Source organism: Myotis yumanensis, unplaced genomic scaffold (assembly GCF_028538775.1).
Source record: "Myotis yumanensis isolate MYYU_CA2020_CCGP unplaced genomic scaffold, mMyoYum1.0.hap1 SCAF_8, whole genome shotgun sequence".
In the NCBI taxonomy this organism is placed as follows: domain Eukaryota; kingdom Metazoa; phylum Chordata; class Mammalia; order Chiroptera; family Vespertilionidae; genus Myotis; species Myotis yumanensis.
Genome location: NW_027223759.1, coordinates 60516962 through 60532702, shown reverse-complemented (window position 1 = coordinate 60532702; position 15741 = coordinate 60516962). Strand labels below are relative to the sequence as shown.

The 15741-nt window shown below is 43.5% G+C and overlaps 1 protein-coding gene and 1 pseudogene across 8 annotated transcripts in view; one reads left to right on the top strand and one right to left on the bottom strand.

The window, feature by feature from the left end:
• The window catches only part of FMNL2 (formin like 2), a 314347-nt gene that overhangs the window by 119833 nt on the left and 178773 nt on the right, over window positions 1-15741 (top strand). The window lies entirely within an intron of this gene.
• On the bottom strand, window positions 2041-2814 carry LOC139015428 (small ribosomal subunit protein eS6 pseudogene; annotated as a pseudogene).

Below are 15741 nucleotides of genomic sequence, written 5' to 3'. Positions count from 1 at the left end.
CTCAGGATATGGGTTTGCTCCAAGACTTCCCATTGTTCCTGGAGATAAGTGACGCTGGGGGAGAAATCTGCGAAGCTGATGTGGGATAGAGGTACACCAACCAGACTGCTGCCTCACGGCCCTCTCCACACCTGTGAAGTTAAATATCTAAGGCAGGTGATACGTGTGTGTTCATTTATTTATGAGCCGGGGTTTGTATTCAACTCAGGAGATATATCTATAATTCTTTGTGGTGGTTGGAGGTAGGACTGAAAGGGTGGTTATAAAGTAGAGAAAGCTTTGGTAAGAAAAAAAGGGTCAAAAGATGTATTAGGTTTCTATTGCCACTGTAACAAATTGCCACAAACTTAGTGGCTTAAAACACAAATTTATTATCTTCCGGTTCTGTATGTGGATGAAAATGGGATCCTATGGAAAGTAACCTCACAAGGTGATCTGGTCGTAAATTCCTAACTGGGCAGGTCACGTGAATAGTCATGCCCCAGGTCTATAACTTCTTTAGTGAAAGGCTTTAAACCAGCCCTCTTCATCATTCTTGTGCGTCTAGTTTGACACCCCCTTTGAAATACTAGAAGTAATACCCCTCCAACGGGGGTGTTAATCCTCAAGAGAGCACATCGTTTTGTTAACTATCCTGAAATCCAGTCCTTGCCTTGGTTTCTCCCACCTCCATGTAATCTTCCTTACAGTATCTCCTTAATTCCAAATGCATAAAAGAAGCTGTAAAACTGTTAGTCTCCAGGAGCATTTGAGATCTTTCTCCCCGGCACATGTCATCCGTGTGGTTCAAGTGGACACTTTATGAAAACTGTCTACAGGGTCAGACGTTCTTACGTCACGTAGGTCAGAAGTCTGACATGAATCTCACGGGGCTACTAGCATCAAGGTGTCCTTCCTGCTGGAGGCCCTCGGAGAGAGATTGTTTCCTTGCCATTTCAGGTTGCCCACAGTTCTTATCTCATGGCCCTGTTCCTCCACAGCAAGGAATGTCATTTCTCTGGTTCTCTGTCCACAGCCTTGAAAGGTTCTCCCCCTTTGAGGACTCATATACTTTGTTGGGGCCCATCCAGACAAGCCAGGATAATGTCCCCATCTCAGAGTCCTTAAGTTTAATCCTGTCTGTGACATCTGTTTTGCCACCTAAGGTAATATATTCACGGGTTCTGGGGAGTAGGATGTAGACATCTTTGTCTGCCAGAAAAGGAGGGCTCTCTTCTTTCTGCTCTGTGGTTCTCTAACCCCGGTGTGTGGGCTTCCAGGTTAATTTTCTCTCTCAGTTTTGTGCAGTTGCCATAATTGCTAGACAGCTGTGTTGGACACGTTCTTTCTTGACTCAGAAATATTCCCTGCCCAGGCCCTCAGGTCGGTCCACAGGAGGGTCCCCAGTCATCCCTTCTCATCCTGGTCTTGAACTAGAACTTCGTGTTCTGGTTGGATGTGTTTACTTGCCATTGCCCTCTGTCCCATGTTCTGTCCTGCACATTCCTGACTGGACGCCTTTGCCTGGGTTGTTCCTGCCAAACCAGAACACCCTCTTCCCTGACTCTGCCCATCCTTCCTGTGAGATCTTGACTTTACATTTAGTTTATCATAATTGTCTCCTACGGTTATTTAACTTTTAGGTGACGTAGTGGATATTTCTGTCTAGACTAGTCACCCTAAGGTGCTTGTTAAACGGCAGAGTCCTGGGATTCACCCTCAGAGAGATTCGTTGAATGGTCTTGGATGGGACCAGGAGTTAGGCTTTTTAACAGACTCTGTGGCTGCTGCTGATACAAGAGCCTCACAGGCAGCATGTGCTGGAAACTCCTTGGTGGGGAATGAGTGATCTACCCTTTCATAGTGAGAAACATTGTGCTGTCCTTATACGTGAAGACTTGTGTTTTTGCTAAGTGAATACCAGTTTTCTGCAGATGAGTTTTCATCTAGAGAGGAAGTGGCTTGTGGGAAGTGTGTAAGAGAGTTAAGGGCACCACACCGTGCACCACCTTTTTGTTTTGTTTTTGATGTTTGTTCTCTTTTATTTGTTCTTACAAAATCTCATTTTTGACTGGACTCAGACGTAGAGGTAGAAGCTCTCAGAGAGGACAGTCTGCATCTCTTGGCCATCTGTTCCTGGTGTTTTTCTCCTTGGCCCAAAGTTTAGCATATTCTGCGGCCTCTTCTTTATTTTTCTAAGTACGTTGTTTCTTCAGATCAATACGCCGGTGTTTGTGTTGCAGGGCATGTGGTGTAACAAGACGCTGAATCTTGGGTGCTTTAGTCCTACGTTTACCTCCTTTGTTGAGAGGCTTTCTCACAACATATGGGCGGACATCATCTTCTTTAGAGAGATTGAAAAGTTCTGCTGGCTCTTTGGGCCCCAGGCAATGAGGCACAGTGATATCTATGAGACCAGGAATATCTTCTCTCCTTTTTTATTACAATGACCAAGCTGAGAACACTGAGATTGGCATTCACTATGCCACTCTGAACAGACTTGTGTTTTCTCTCCAGTTCTCCGTGGTCTATAATAGGAGTGCCCTTTACTCAACAGCAGGCGGACTCGGCATGCGTCCAGACACCCTGCTTCATGGGGGAACCTTGTTTGTCGTTCCCACTACTGATTCGAACCACATAACCTTTCCATTCTTCATTCAGAACGTCAGCGGCAACCTCTGTGGCCATACACGTCACATAAAAGGTACAGAGTTTGTGTTCATCGTCCACTTCAATGAGTTCCTGGCAGCCAGTCGCAGGGAAAGAAATGTTCAGCTCAGACCCTCCTCTACCCAGAACCAGGGTTTTGGAGAGCTCCGACGGCAGCAACACCATGTTCTGGGGCTTGATTCACATCCCCCAAACTAACCCAACGCCCGCCATCTCTTCCTACCTTCATCCTATGCACCACCTTTTTGGAGTCAACTGTTGACTTGTAAACATTCAAAGATGGACAAAGAGCTGGTCTCTGCAGTCAGTGGAAGCAGCTGAGACAAATGGTACAGTTGAGATTTGGAAATAGCCTGTTGGATGGCAAGATTACCATGCCTCTAGATCTGCTTTTTTATTTAACTTTTCTGTGTTTCAGGGATCTAATATGAAATATCAAAAGCAGGAATTCTGTTGCGGAAAAGTTTTGAAAAAGGGAAGATGGCTAATTCTTGGGAACGTGCAGAGGGAACCCTATACTTTCAGGGCTCATTTTGATAACTCTTTATTCTTCATGACTAGAATGAAAAGAATACCCAAAAATCTGAATTCCCACCGAACCAAGCATTTTTGGAATGAGGCCTTTCATGAATATGCCATGATTTTGATTTCTGCTTTTGTTAAGATTGGAATGGAGTCTTTGTTATTTTACAGTATTTCCTAGACCTCCCTGGAGAGTTTAAGTTCAAATGATTGGATTTGTTTTATGATTTGGGGGGAACTTCTAGCACAGTGGTTCTCAACCTTCCTGATGCCTCGACCCTTTAATACAGTTCCTCATGTTGTGGTGACCCCCAACCATAAAATTATTTTCGTTGCTACTTCATAACTGTAATTTTGCTACTGTTATGAATCGTAATGTAAATATCTGATATGCAGGATGTATTTTCATTGTTACAAATTGAACATAATTAAAGCATAGTGATTAATCACAAAAACAATATGTAATTATATATGTGTTTTCCGATGGTCATAGGCGACCCCTGTGAAAGGGTCGTTCGACCCCCAAAGGGGTCGCAACCCACAGGTTGAGAACCGCTGATCTAGCACAAAATGAAACTATTAATAGCCTAATTAAGCAAAATATGTTTTGCTTCATTCAGTTATCTACTTTTCATTAGCTATTCCGTCAACTTTATGGCAGGAAAGGAAGACAACAATTTTTAGAAAAGAGCTTTAACTAGCTATTTTAGAGTTCTATTATAATAGAGTTCTGCCTGTTGTAAGTAATTAAAGGAATTTAACCTGAGTCGGAAGAGAAGGTATTAAAAATAACCAACGTTTTTGTGAACTGGAAGCTGTCAGAATGGTGACAGATACTCTTGAACTGGAAAGCACCAAAATTTCCTTCTGATTCTCTAGTCACCAAACAATGCACAGGCACTTTTTAAAAATAAATATATTACTGTCTTTTCTTGAAAGAAGAGTTATTATAAGATGAATTGTGCTGGGAACTTTATTATAGTCTTTGAGTCAATTTAAGCTAGTTCTTTATGTGCCTGTTAAATAAAAATATTTTATAAATTGAGTAAGTTGTGAACATTCACATTCTTTTTTTTTTTTTAAGCGGGTCATTTGCATACCTGGTAGTCATGGTATCTTTAGTTGGTAGTAAGACTTCTATGATGACAACTGATTCTGATTGAACTAAGCCAAGTAGGACCAATATGGGCAAAGAATACCATGCTCTATGTTTGCAGAGCTAAATTAAGATATTGAAAATTAATGTAGTTATTTGGTTTCAGACACTTAGATATATTTTTTTAAAGCAGCCATTATATCTACAATTTCTTGCCCAATAAAATAAAATGAAAGGCTAAAGGAAGTTACTACTCGAGTTGTTCCACATATGTTATTTCTTCTGGATGGAACTTTGCAATTTGTCCTACACTCATAGTTAAAATCACTCCAGTGTAACCAAGCTTAGGAGTGATCAAGGTATTTTGGCCTAGTATTGAATTAAATTGAGGCAATATTTGTTTAATGTCTTTCCTGTTCACAATGGCACTCTTTGTAGAGGAGAAGAAGAGAAGAATAATATAATCCTTGTCTTCAAAGAATTGATAATTTAGAATAGAGTTGTGTAATAGAAATATTATGTGAACCACATAACTAACTTTAAATTTCCCAGTAGCCACATTAAAACATAAAAAGATAGGTGATATTATTTTAATAATATATTTTATTTAATTCAAGATAGCAAAAATATTATTTCAACATGTAATCACTATAAAAATCACTAGTGAGACATTTTACCTTCTTTTAAGAATACTGAGTCTTGAGAATCTGGTGTGTGATTTACTGGGAATTGAGCCAGTGACCTCTCAGTGCATAGGGCAACACTCATCCAACTGAGCCACACCAGCCAGGGCTCCAGAGGATCTTAAAAACAATAAAAAAAAAGACCTGTACTCAGCTTTAGCTGGTTTTGCTCAGTGGATAGAACGTCAGCCTTCGGACTGAAGGATCCCGGGTTCAATTCGGTCAAGGGCACATGCCTGGGTTGTGGGCTCGATCCCCAGTAGGGGGAATGCAGGAGGCAGCTGATCAACAGTTCTCCCTCTGTACTCAGCTGCCAGCCCTGGATATACTGATTTCATTGGTGTGGGTGACCTAGTCATTAGGAATTTCCAAAGCTCCCTAGATGATTCTGATGTGTAGCAAATTGGGGAACAGATCTATTATAAATTCTCGTTATACATAGCCTACATAAGTTTGCTAGAAACAAGTGCAACTAAAGAAGGAACCAAATAGCACCTGGTTTCTAAGACTATTGAATATATACTCTTATTTGATCTTATGAAGCCCAGTGTATTAGGTGGAGCAGAAATGATTCCCATTTGGCTAATGAAAAGATAGAGACTCAAAGGTTAGTTCACTTGCTGGAGGTCACATAGCTGAGGGTGATGGAGTCATATCTTGTACCTGAATCTTGCGTTTCTGCCACCACATGAGCAGAGCAATATAGAGTATACTAGTATAGCCGCCTCCAAATCCATGGCTTGTTTTCCTTCTCATAATAGAGCCCTTGTGCTTAGATTGGTAGAGAATGTTTCTTTTGATATTTAGGGGGAAACTCTCATTAACAATTGGATGTTTGTAATGCAACAGATTCACGATCCTCTAAAGAGCACTGTGCTGGGTGTTGGGAGATCTCTGCTCTTTTCCTGGTACAACATGAGCTTGGTGACCTTGAGCCAGCCCGTTAGCCAGTTGGTGCATCAGATGTCTAGTTGTGAGAGTGGGAATGATCGATCCTGCCTGTTCCATAACTTAGAGGATTGCTGTGAAAAAAGAGTTGTTGCCCTGGATTAAAGGCCTTTTATACTTCTGCAAATTGTTCTTGAAATATGTATGAAAGTAAAACGCTTTTCCCCTCCACTCTCTTTAAATAATAAAATGAAGAGCACTATTTTTGTGTGTCAGACATGAATTAACTCAACCCTCATATAAGCCTTAGGAGATAGAGCCCATCTTACAGATGAAGAAATTGAGGTTTAATAACTTGGCCTCAACACACTTGATGAGAGCTAGAGCTGCGATTAGAACCAAGGTTGTTTTGCTCCAATGCCCATGGTCACATTTAAAACTAAATTATACCCTGTGGCCTGAGTACAGTTCGTTTTCAATGGGTGGCTTATGGCATTCTATATTAGTGGTACCAAGAGATGGCAAGATTCAACAGTGACTTTGAAGTTCCCTGACTTAGACTTATAACAGAGAGTGGATAGTTTCTCAGTCTCAGGTAAAATGTAAATAAAAGCTTCTTGAGAAAATATTGCTATTCATATGGCTCAGTCTTTAAGAGCAGTGAGCTTGCTATGCAAAGACAGGTTTCAAACCTCCCCTACCCCCCGACCCCGGCTTTTTCTAATAGGGATCCTAGAGATCCCAGTACTACTCATTGAGCATTTAATTTGAATCCAATTAGTTAATAACTAATTGAATGTTGGTTTCAATTTTACCTGGTTCCTCCTCCCCCTTGGAGAAAAGTATTTTAAACCTAGAATAGGTAATGATTAAAGTTCAAATATATATTCCCATTCCCACCCACCCCCTCTCTTTTGCTTTTCCGTGTGAGTGGCAACACATAGAATGTGGATCCTTTTGTTATTCTTACCTTGCTAGGCTAGCTTTAAACATGTTGTTCTTCTAGCTTTATCATTTTTTCTAAAAGCTCGATGCAGACATGTCTTGTTTGACTCCCTCACTGGGTGTGATAGTTCTCGTTTTCTGTCGCTTCTTGGGAATACATCTTGATGAACTGAACTTTGTCCACTCCCGTGAAATTGTTTGGGGGGAAAGGGAGCACTTTCTTGAAGGTTCCTCCTGGCATTTGTCTGTTGATGAGCTTTTATAATTTCCATCTCGCTGTTCTGGCCCCGGGAGGATAACCTTGGATCTTAGTGTGGACTTGATTGAGTGTAAAATGAGTTAGTACAAGTGAAGTGGAAACATCAGTCCATGAGGAGGAGGTTCAGACGCTAAATCCTCTAGTTCGATCAAGTTGAAAGCATTTCCCCTAGGGCCTCTCTGGGAATGCCTGTCCTATTTCTTAGAGAAGTAAAGCTACTGTGTGCATGCAGTTGCTGTTTATGCCTTTGACATTTGTGCTCAGTTCTGTGGGAAATGGAAAAAAAAATTGCTCATATCACTGGCCTTGGGAAGATTATCGAATTGGGAAGATGACCTTACAATATTTGCTAGACATGTATCTAGCTCCTCTCTGCTAGGCACAAGATGTATAAAGATTTAAAAATAGCCACGGGTGCCTCAGCTGGTGTGGCTTAGTTGGTTGGGCATCATCCTGTGCACTGAAGGGTTGCTGGTTTGACTCCCAGTCAGGGCACATGCCTGGGTTTTGGGTTCCATCCCCAGCATAGGGGTCAGCCAATCGATGTTTATCTCTCCCTCCCCTTTTTCTCTCTCTCTTTTAAAAAAAAAATCAATTAAAAATCTTTTAAAAAAATAAAAATGTGTGTTTTCAAATATTAAGAGGCGCTACCCTCTTTTGGTTTACAGCTTAGTAGAGAACTCATCCATGACTTAATAATACAGTTTGATCAGTATTGCCATAGAAGCATGAACAAGGAACAGTGAGGGCTCACAGCCCAGAGCTAGTGATAAACTGCCAGGGAAGTCAGGTCGCCTTCACAGAGGGGCTGCCGAGCTGAGTTTTGAAAAGGTTTCTTCTCAGACTAATGGAATTGGGCATTTTTGGAGGCAAGAACATCACGTGCAAAGGCACTGAGGTGTGAAATAGCTTGGTATTTTGGAGAATACACCACAAGAGTAGAGGGAGACCTTAGTATTATTTCGTATGTGGCAGGCAGCACAAAGGAGCCCGAGAGGAGGAAGGCTGAACTAGCCAGGTTTGGAAATACCGCTGGGATGTTCCAGATCAGTGGGCTACATGGACAAAGTGGTTAAAGTGGGATGCAGGCATAGTATGGAAGGAATCCATAGAGGTCAGAGAGACGTGGCTCCGCTAGTTCCCTGAACAAGACTGTTGGATATGAGTCCAAGTACAGTGCTGTTGCTCTCTTTTGCCCGTCTTTGCTCCTTTTTCTTTAAGGACGTGTTTCACTTAAAACCACAGTAATTACTCCAGATTGTGACAGTGGATCTATCCTCTCCCTGCTCAGTTTCAAGAGTAGGGAACAGAGTGCTCAACACTGTCGGCTGGAGGCACATGCTTTCCCTTAGGGAGGTTGAGTTTCTTCAATGGGAGGAGGATTCAACACACTATCGTAATTCTCTGGCCCCAGGACACTGGTGGCCTTGTACATAGAGCAGAGGAAAGGGGTTCCCTAGAATTTCTTTTCTGCTCCGGGGACACGCAGGTATAATAGTGAGAATATCCTTAATGAAGGCATATTAAGGATATGCCACCAGAATGTGACAGGCACCAGAATGATGGCTGGAAAGGTGGCTAAACAGACAATTGTGGTTTGTTACTTTCAAGAAGCAACTTGGTGACGTGGACAAAAGCATTGGACAAGGATTTGAGAACCTTGAGGTCTAATCCTGGTTTTAGCCTCACTCGTCCTAGGACCTCGGTCTTTCTTTCTGAGCCTTAGTTCCCTAAGATGCAAATGAGAACAGTGTTGGGAGAAGAGCAATGCACAAGCCTGGTGAACGATCTGGCACCTGGCAGTGTGCGAGCTCTGGCTGAATCCTGTCATTTGGCACCTCCACCTGCCTGCTCTGTGTCTCCTCCTGTGCCTGGGCTGGACCAGCCTCCGAGTGACTCAGTATAGTCCTGCAAACTGTCTTAGCTTTGCAGAAACTGTTTTTTTCTTAGTAAAACTTTATTTCTTTAGTTTATTTTCTCTCTGTGGTTTTCTTAGACCGAAATGATTCTAAAGAAGTATCTGGAATTCTTTTCTCTTTCCCCTTAACCCTTTATTGCCTACTTATCCCCAATGGCCACCTCAGTATCTCTGATTAATGGTGGATATAATTTGGGTCACATTGGATTTGAAAACCAGAACAAGTCGGGTCAATAATTGAGTCTGAAGAAGTGTGGAGCTGAAGTCCCCTCATGAAATAAAAACGGTACAAGGCCATTCTGTTTACACTTGGTCTCCTTTATCCTCCTCCCTCTGAAGACCCCTGGGCTTTCCTTAGTATTGAGGAGCAGGGGCGAGAGGAGGTGGTGGTGCAGACAGCCCTCTAACTACAGAATTCTTTTTTTTAAAAAAAATATATTTTATTGATTTTTTACAGAGAGGAAGGGAGAGAGAGAGTTAGAAACATCGACCAGCTGCCTCCTGCACATCTCCCACTGGGGATGTGCCCGCAACCCAGGCACATGCCCTTGACTGGAATCGAACCCGGGACCCCCCAGTCCGCAGGCCGACGCTCCATCCACTGAGCCAAACCGGTTTCGGCTTTTTTTTTTTTTTAATTTAAATCCTCACCCAAGGATATGTTTTTATTGACGAGAGAGAGAGAGAGAAAGAGAGAGAGAAAGAGAGAGAGAAGAGGGAGGAGAGATATGAAAGAAAAACATCTATTGGTGGCCTCCTGTACAACCCCCATTGGGGATTGAGCAGGCAATCTTTTTGGTGTACAGGATGACGCTCCAACCAACTGAGCCACCGGCCAGGGCTAACTGTTACTCTTGAACGAATTACCTCTAAAGCATTATACATTCTTGCAGACTTCCTTCTTTGTACTTTATAGAGTAGGTCTTTCTTTCTCAACTTGATCTAAAGAAGCATAGCAACATCTGTGGTTGCCCCAAAGTGCTGTAAGCGGAGGCCGCAGTAGTACTCACATCTTTCTGTGGAGTTTGGTTGGTGCCGCTGAACCTGTTGCTTCTCCTCCCGAGTATCAGGCCGCGAGGGTTGTGTTCCTGCAGTTTTGACACTGTGGAGGGTTATTCCCTCTTCCTCCTCCCTGCCTCCTCCAGCCTGGGGAGCCTCCCTTACAGCCAGAGGGGCCAAGTGAGGCAGGGCTGTGCCTACAATGAGGGAAGCCATAGTGTTCTTGGCCTTGCCCCTGTATTTATTTCTTCCCTGGACTGACACTGCCTTACCTTAACCCTTGAGTAAGCCAAGTGCCTGGGCAGAATCCCAGTTCTTTTTTTCCTCCCGGGAATTTGGCTCTTCCTCCCCCCACATCCCCCCCAAACAAGAGGTGGAATCATGGACCTTGCTTGTTATCAATTCCCCCCTCCCCCCCACGCACACACACACACACTTTTTCCTGGAAGTGCCAACACGTTTCTCTACGTGCTGAACCTGTTCATCAGTAATTCTTGATGGATCGTCATTCCTTTGGCAAACTGAAATAAAGCAGAAAAATCTCAAAATAGATGTAACCAGAATCCTCAAACTTAATAAATACCATATGTGCTCACACTCGGAGTTCAGTTTGTCCTGTTCAGTACGAGGCACTTCTCCCACTCTCCTACCTCCTCCCTCCTCCCTGTTTTCTGCAGAGGGAAGGTGGGCAGAGCTTTTCCAGCAGCTCCTGCCTGTGTTGTGTGGCGCCTGTTTTCATCCCATGCACCTGTTTTGATAGACTACAGTGTTTAAAGAACTGTCTGTACATACATTGTTTTTGCTTGTGGGGGATGTTAGCAGTACAGGGTTGAGTCTGTTTGGCATCTTCAGAGCGAGCTAGCTGTGGTGTTTTTCCAGCATGAGCATGGCTGTGCGCACTGTGGGTTTTTGCCATGCAGCATTTTACTTCTAGGAGCAGGTGAGGTGAGAGGTTGTGTAAGCCAATAGCATTTTCTCCATTGCTTTTCAGAGAGAGTGGAAGGGAGGGAGAAGAAGAGGGAGGGAGAGAGAGAAATGTCCATGTGAGAGAGACACATCGATAGGTTGCCTTCGTATGTGTCCCGGCCAGGGCCAGTAATCAAACCTGCAACCCAGGTAAGTGCCCTTGACTGGGAATTGAACCCTTGACCCTTTGGTTCTCAGGCCGACAATCTAACCACTGAGCACACTGGCTAGGGTGCCAATAGCACTCTTTCATTGAGCTCTTAATGTGTGCCAGGCACTAGCTGTACAGGTTTCAGTTCATTTAATCCTCAAAATAACCTTATTGGGTAGGCACCATCATCATCATCATCATCCTGCTTTCCCAGTGAGGAACCCAAGGCTCAGAGAGGTTAACCTACTTGCCCAAAGCCCTGTGGCCCAAGCTTTCACCCAGCTCTCAACTGCTGCTCTTAAGTTGCTAAACCAAGTTATCCCCCCAGGAACTGAGTTAGCCCCCGAGTGAGAAAGCATAGAATAGTCATGGCTTTAATTTAACAGTGATATCTCTATTGGAGGGATTCTGAAGAATTCTGACCTCATTACTTCTCTTGGGGCCTTTCATTAAGAACAACGTTTCCCTGATCCATGATGAGACTCCTGCCTGCTTTCCTCACGAGTGAGTGTGGCTCTGGAAACACTGGCCACGTGGGACTGTGGAGCATGGAGACGCTGAGAAGCACATGGTTGCCCTTTAGCGAATTTAAGTTAAAAAACAGATCACTCACTCCGTTCAGTTTAATGAAAACCTTTCACGTATACTTGAGCAACGTAGGGCTGTGAGCTTAGGGTATGTGAATTTGCTTTTCAGCTGTGTATTTTATGAAACCTAAACATAAATCAAATGTATCTGGTGAAACTTTGGCATCTAACTTGGATAGGATTTGGAACATTAATTTTATCTTTTAAAATATTGTCTCATTAATAACTTTTTTACTGGTCACATGTTGATGTGATATACTTAAAGCAACATATCTAAAATATTATTATTGAAATCAATTTCACTTCCTTTTACTTTTTAATGTGACCACTAGAAAACTTGATTCCATATGTTGCTCACATTATAATTCTATTTGACAGGGCTCTTGTGGAGCGCAGACGTGAATGTTTCCCTGTAGAATAATATTCGGCTACAGCAAGTGCTCAAAAGCTAATTACTGAATGGGTGATTTGTCTGTGGGAGTGGCTGGGAGAACTGATTTAATGGGGAGAGCTAATGGAATCTGATTATTGTTGTTGAAATTGGTATCTTATTTTAGGATATAAATGAAACAATCCTACATAATAAAAGGCTAATATGCTAAGTGTCTGACATTCTACCATTGGACCAGTCACTATGATGTGCACTAACCACCAGGGGGTAGATACTCTGACTAGTAGGTTAGCTTGCTGCTGGGTTCCAGCTGTTCCGGACTGGGCAAGATGGGCTGGACATGCCCTGGAGCCCTCCCGTGGTCCCTCCCTGGCCCCAATCATGCACCGGTGGGGTCCCTCAGCCTGGCCTGTGCCCTCTTGCAATCCAGGACCCCTCAGGGTATGTCAGAGAGCCGGTTTTGGCCTGATCTCCGAAGACCAGGCTGAGGGGCCCCACCAGTGCACAAATCTGTGCACTGGGCCTCTAGTATGATGTATAATATGCTAGACTTAGCATACATAGTACTGTGTGGCCTTTTGAATAAATTACCATTTGGGATATCATGGAATAAGGTGAAGGTGGAGACTATCAGCATGAGTCAGTTTCAGTTGACCCTTGAACACTGTGGGCTAGAGGTGACTCCTCCCAAACTTAATTACCATCCTATCCCTCAGAATCCTTGGGGGATTGGTTCCAGGACCCCCACAGATACCAAAATCCATGGATGCTCCAGGCCCTTATATAAAAAATTATAGAACAATGCATATGCAGATTCCCAGCTATGGATCAAAAATACTGTTTTCGCCCTGGCTGGTTTGGCTAAGTGGATAGAGTGTCGGCCTGCAGACTGAAGGGTCCAGGGTTCAATTCCAGTCAAGGGCACATACCTGGGTTGCGGGCTCGATCCCCAGTAGGGGGTGTGAAGGAGGCAGCCGATCAATGATTCTCTCTCATCATTGATGCTTCTATCTCTCTCTCCCTCTTCCTTCCTCTCTGAAATCAATAAAAATATATTTTAAAAAGAAATTAAAAAAAATACCATTTTCTATTCGCAGTTGGTTGAATTCTTGGATGGGAAACCCAGGGATATGGAGGACCAACTGTACATTTATTGGGGGAAAAAAATCCGTGTGTAGGTCGACCCACACAGTTAAAACCCGTGTTGTTCAAGCGTCAGCTGTACTCAGTTGGTCAAGAGGTGTTTCCTGTTTCTGCTGTGAGCGGGATTACACTGTAGCATTTGATTCGTTTTTCCTTCCCTTTGGCAGCATCTGACAGTTAAGTGTATGAGGCCCTTGTGACCCGCCTCCTGCCAGCCTCTGTCCCGTCTGCCCTGCTGTTCAGCAGTGTCTCATGATCTGAGAAGCCCTGCTCATACATGCTGTTTCAGGCCTCCTTGCTCGGAGGCAGTCAGTGTCTGTTGAATCAAACATAAGGGCCCGTGTTGCCTTGGGAAGCCACCGCTCCGAGTAGTGATCCCACCCTCCTCAGTGTCCATCTGCCTCTGACGGCTCTCCTCCAGCCTCCTTGGTTAGTATTTTTTCTGTGCGCCCTAAGTGTTTGTATGCTCTGGGGCTGCACTCTTCCTCCTCTCATTTCTTTCACTCTGCGTACTTCTTGAGCTTTCCCGTGTACTCATGACTTCAACCCCTTCTTGCCTGGGTTTCCAGTGGTGAGTCGCCTGGGTGGAAGTGCTGAATGAACCCCATCCATGTGTCCTTGCACTCCTCTTGGAGGGGTCAACAGTTTGAATTCTGTGCTTCACTGATCATGCAATTAAGAGTCAGAAAGTACATATTTGGATCTTTTTTCTGCTACTCTTTTTTTTTTCTGATCATACTCTTTTCTCTTTTTTTAAATGCCTCAGTCCTTTATTTTCCTCCTCTGTAAAATGGGAGCAGTATTTGCCTACAAAGGATATTCTAAGAAACCATCTCCCTCTTGTAGAGGATGAAGGTTAGTGGTAGGTGATACTTGAGGTACGATAATGCAGGGTTTAGAGTGTATGCTTAGAAAGTGAGAAGCCCTGGCTTGGAGTTCTGTTTCTGCCTCTTCAATCATAGTGTGTATTGAGCATGTTACTTAAGCTCAGATGATATACACCGAGTGGCCAGATTATTATGTCCACCTGACGTTTGTAGGCAAATTAGCCGTACACTGCATCCTATGGGATATGGAAGCCGAAGGCCTGTTCGAACACCTTTGCTGTCTGCAGTTACCAAGATAAAACATCTCCAATTCGAACAGGAACACAAGGATTGGACAGTCGAGCATTGGAAAAAAGTCATGTGGTTCGATGAATCACGTTTCCAGTTGCATCATGCAGATGGCAGAGTGAGAATTTGGCGGAAACAGCATGAAAGCATGCACCCCACATGCATGAGTACAACCCTTCAAGCTGGTGGGGGCAGTGTTATGGTTTGGGGCATGTTTTCCTGGCATGATTTGGGCCCTTTAATTCGTGTGGAACAACGTCTGAATAGCACAACATACCTAAGTATCGTTGTTGATCATGTTCATCCTATCATGTCGATGGCATATCCCAATGGAGATGGCTTCTTCCAACAAGACAATATGCCATGCCATGGTGCTCGTATTGTGCAAGAGTGGTTTTAAGAACATGAGGGACTTTGCCTTGCTTAGGTGGCCCCCACAATCACCAGATCTCAATCCAATTGAGCATTTGTGGGACGAAGTTAAAAGAGCCATCAGGCAGCTGGTTCCACAACCATCAAATCTCACAGAACTGGACAGGCATGGTGTCAGATTCCTCACATCACCTTTCAACATCTCGTGGAGTCAGTGCCAAGAAGAATCGCCACAGTATTGAAGGCAAAAGGTGGCCCAACGAAGTACTGATGGGGAGGTCATCATAATCTGGTCACTCAGTGTATATCTCCTTTAGAACAGGGCCTGTTGGATAATAATTGCTTAATAAATATTAGCCATTATTATTATTTTTTTTTTTAATTTTTTTTATTTTCCTCTTAAAGTATTACAAAGGGTATTACATAAGTATCCTTTTTCCCCCCCCCCGCCCTTGACAAACCACTACCCTCCCTTACCCCCCAGTGTCTTATGTCCATTAGTTATGCTTATATGCATGCATACAAGTCCTTCGGTTGATCTCTTACTCCCCTCCCTCCTGCCCCCCAACTCTCTCTGGCCTTCCCACTGCAGTTTGACAATCAGTTTGAGGCAGCTCTGCCTCTGTATCTATTATTGTTCAAAAGTTTGTAATGGTCTTTATTATCCATGAATGAGTGAGATCATGTGGTATTTTTCCTTCATTGACTGGCTTGTTTCACTTAGCATAATGCTCTCCAGTTCCATCCATGATGTTGCAAATGGTAGGAGTTCCTTCTTTTTAACAGCAGCATAGTATTCCATCGTGTAGATGTACCACAGTTTTCTAATCCATTCATCTACTGATGGGCACTTAGGCTGTTTCCAGATCTTAGCTATGGTGAATTGTGCTGCTATGAACATCTGGGTGCATATATCCTTTCTGATAGGTGTTTCTGGTTTCTTGGGATATATTCCTAGTAGTGGGATCACAGGGTCAAATGGGAGTTCCATTTCCAATTTTTTGAGGAACCTCCATACTGCCTTCCATAGTGGCTGCACCAGTCTGCATTCCCACCA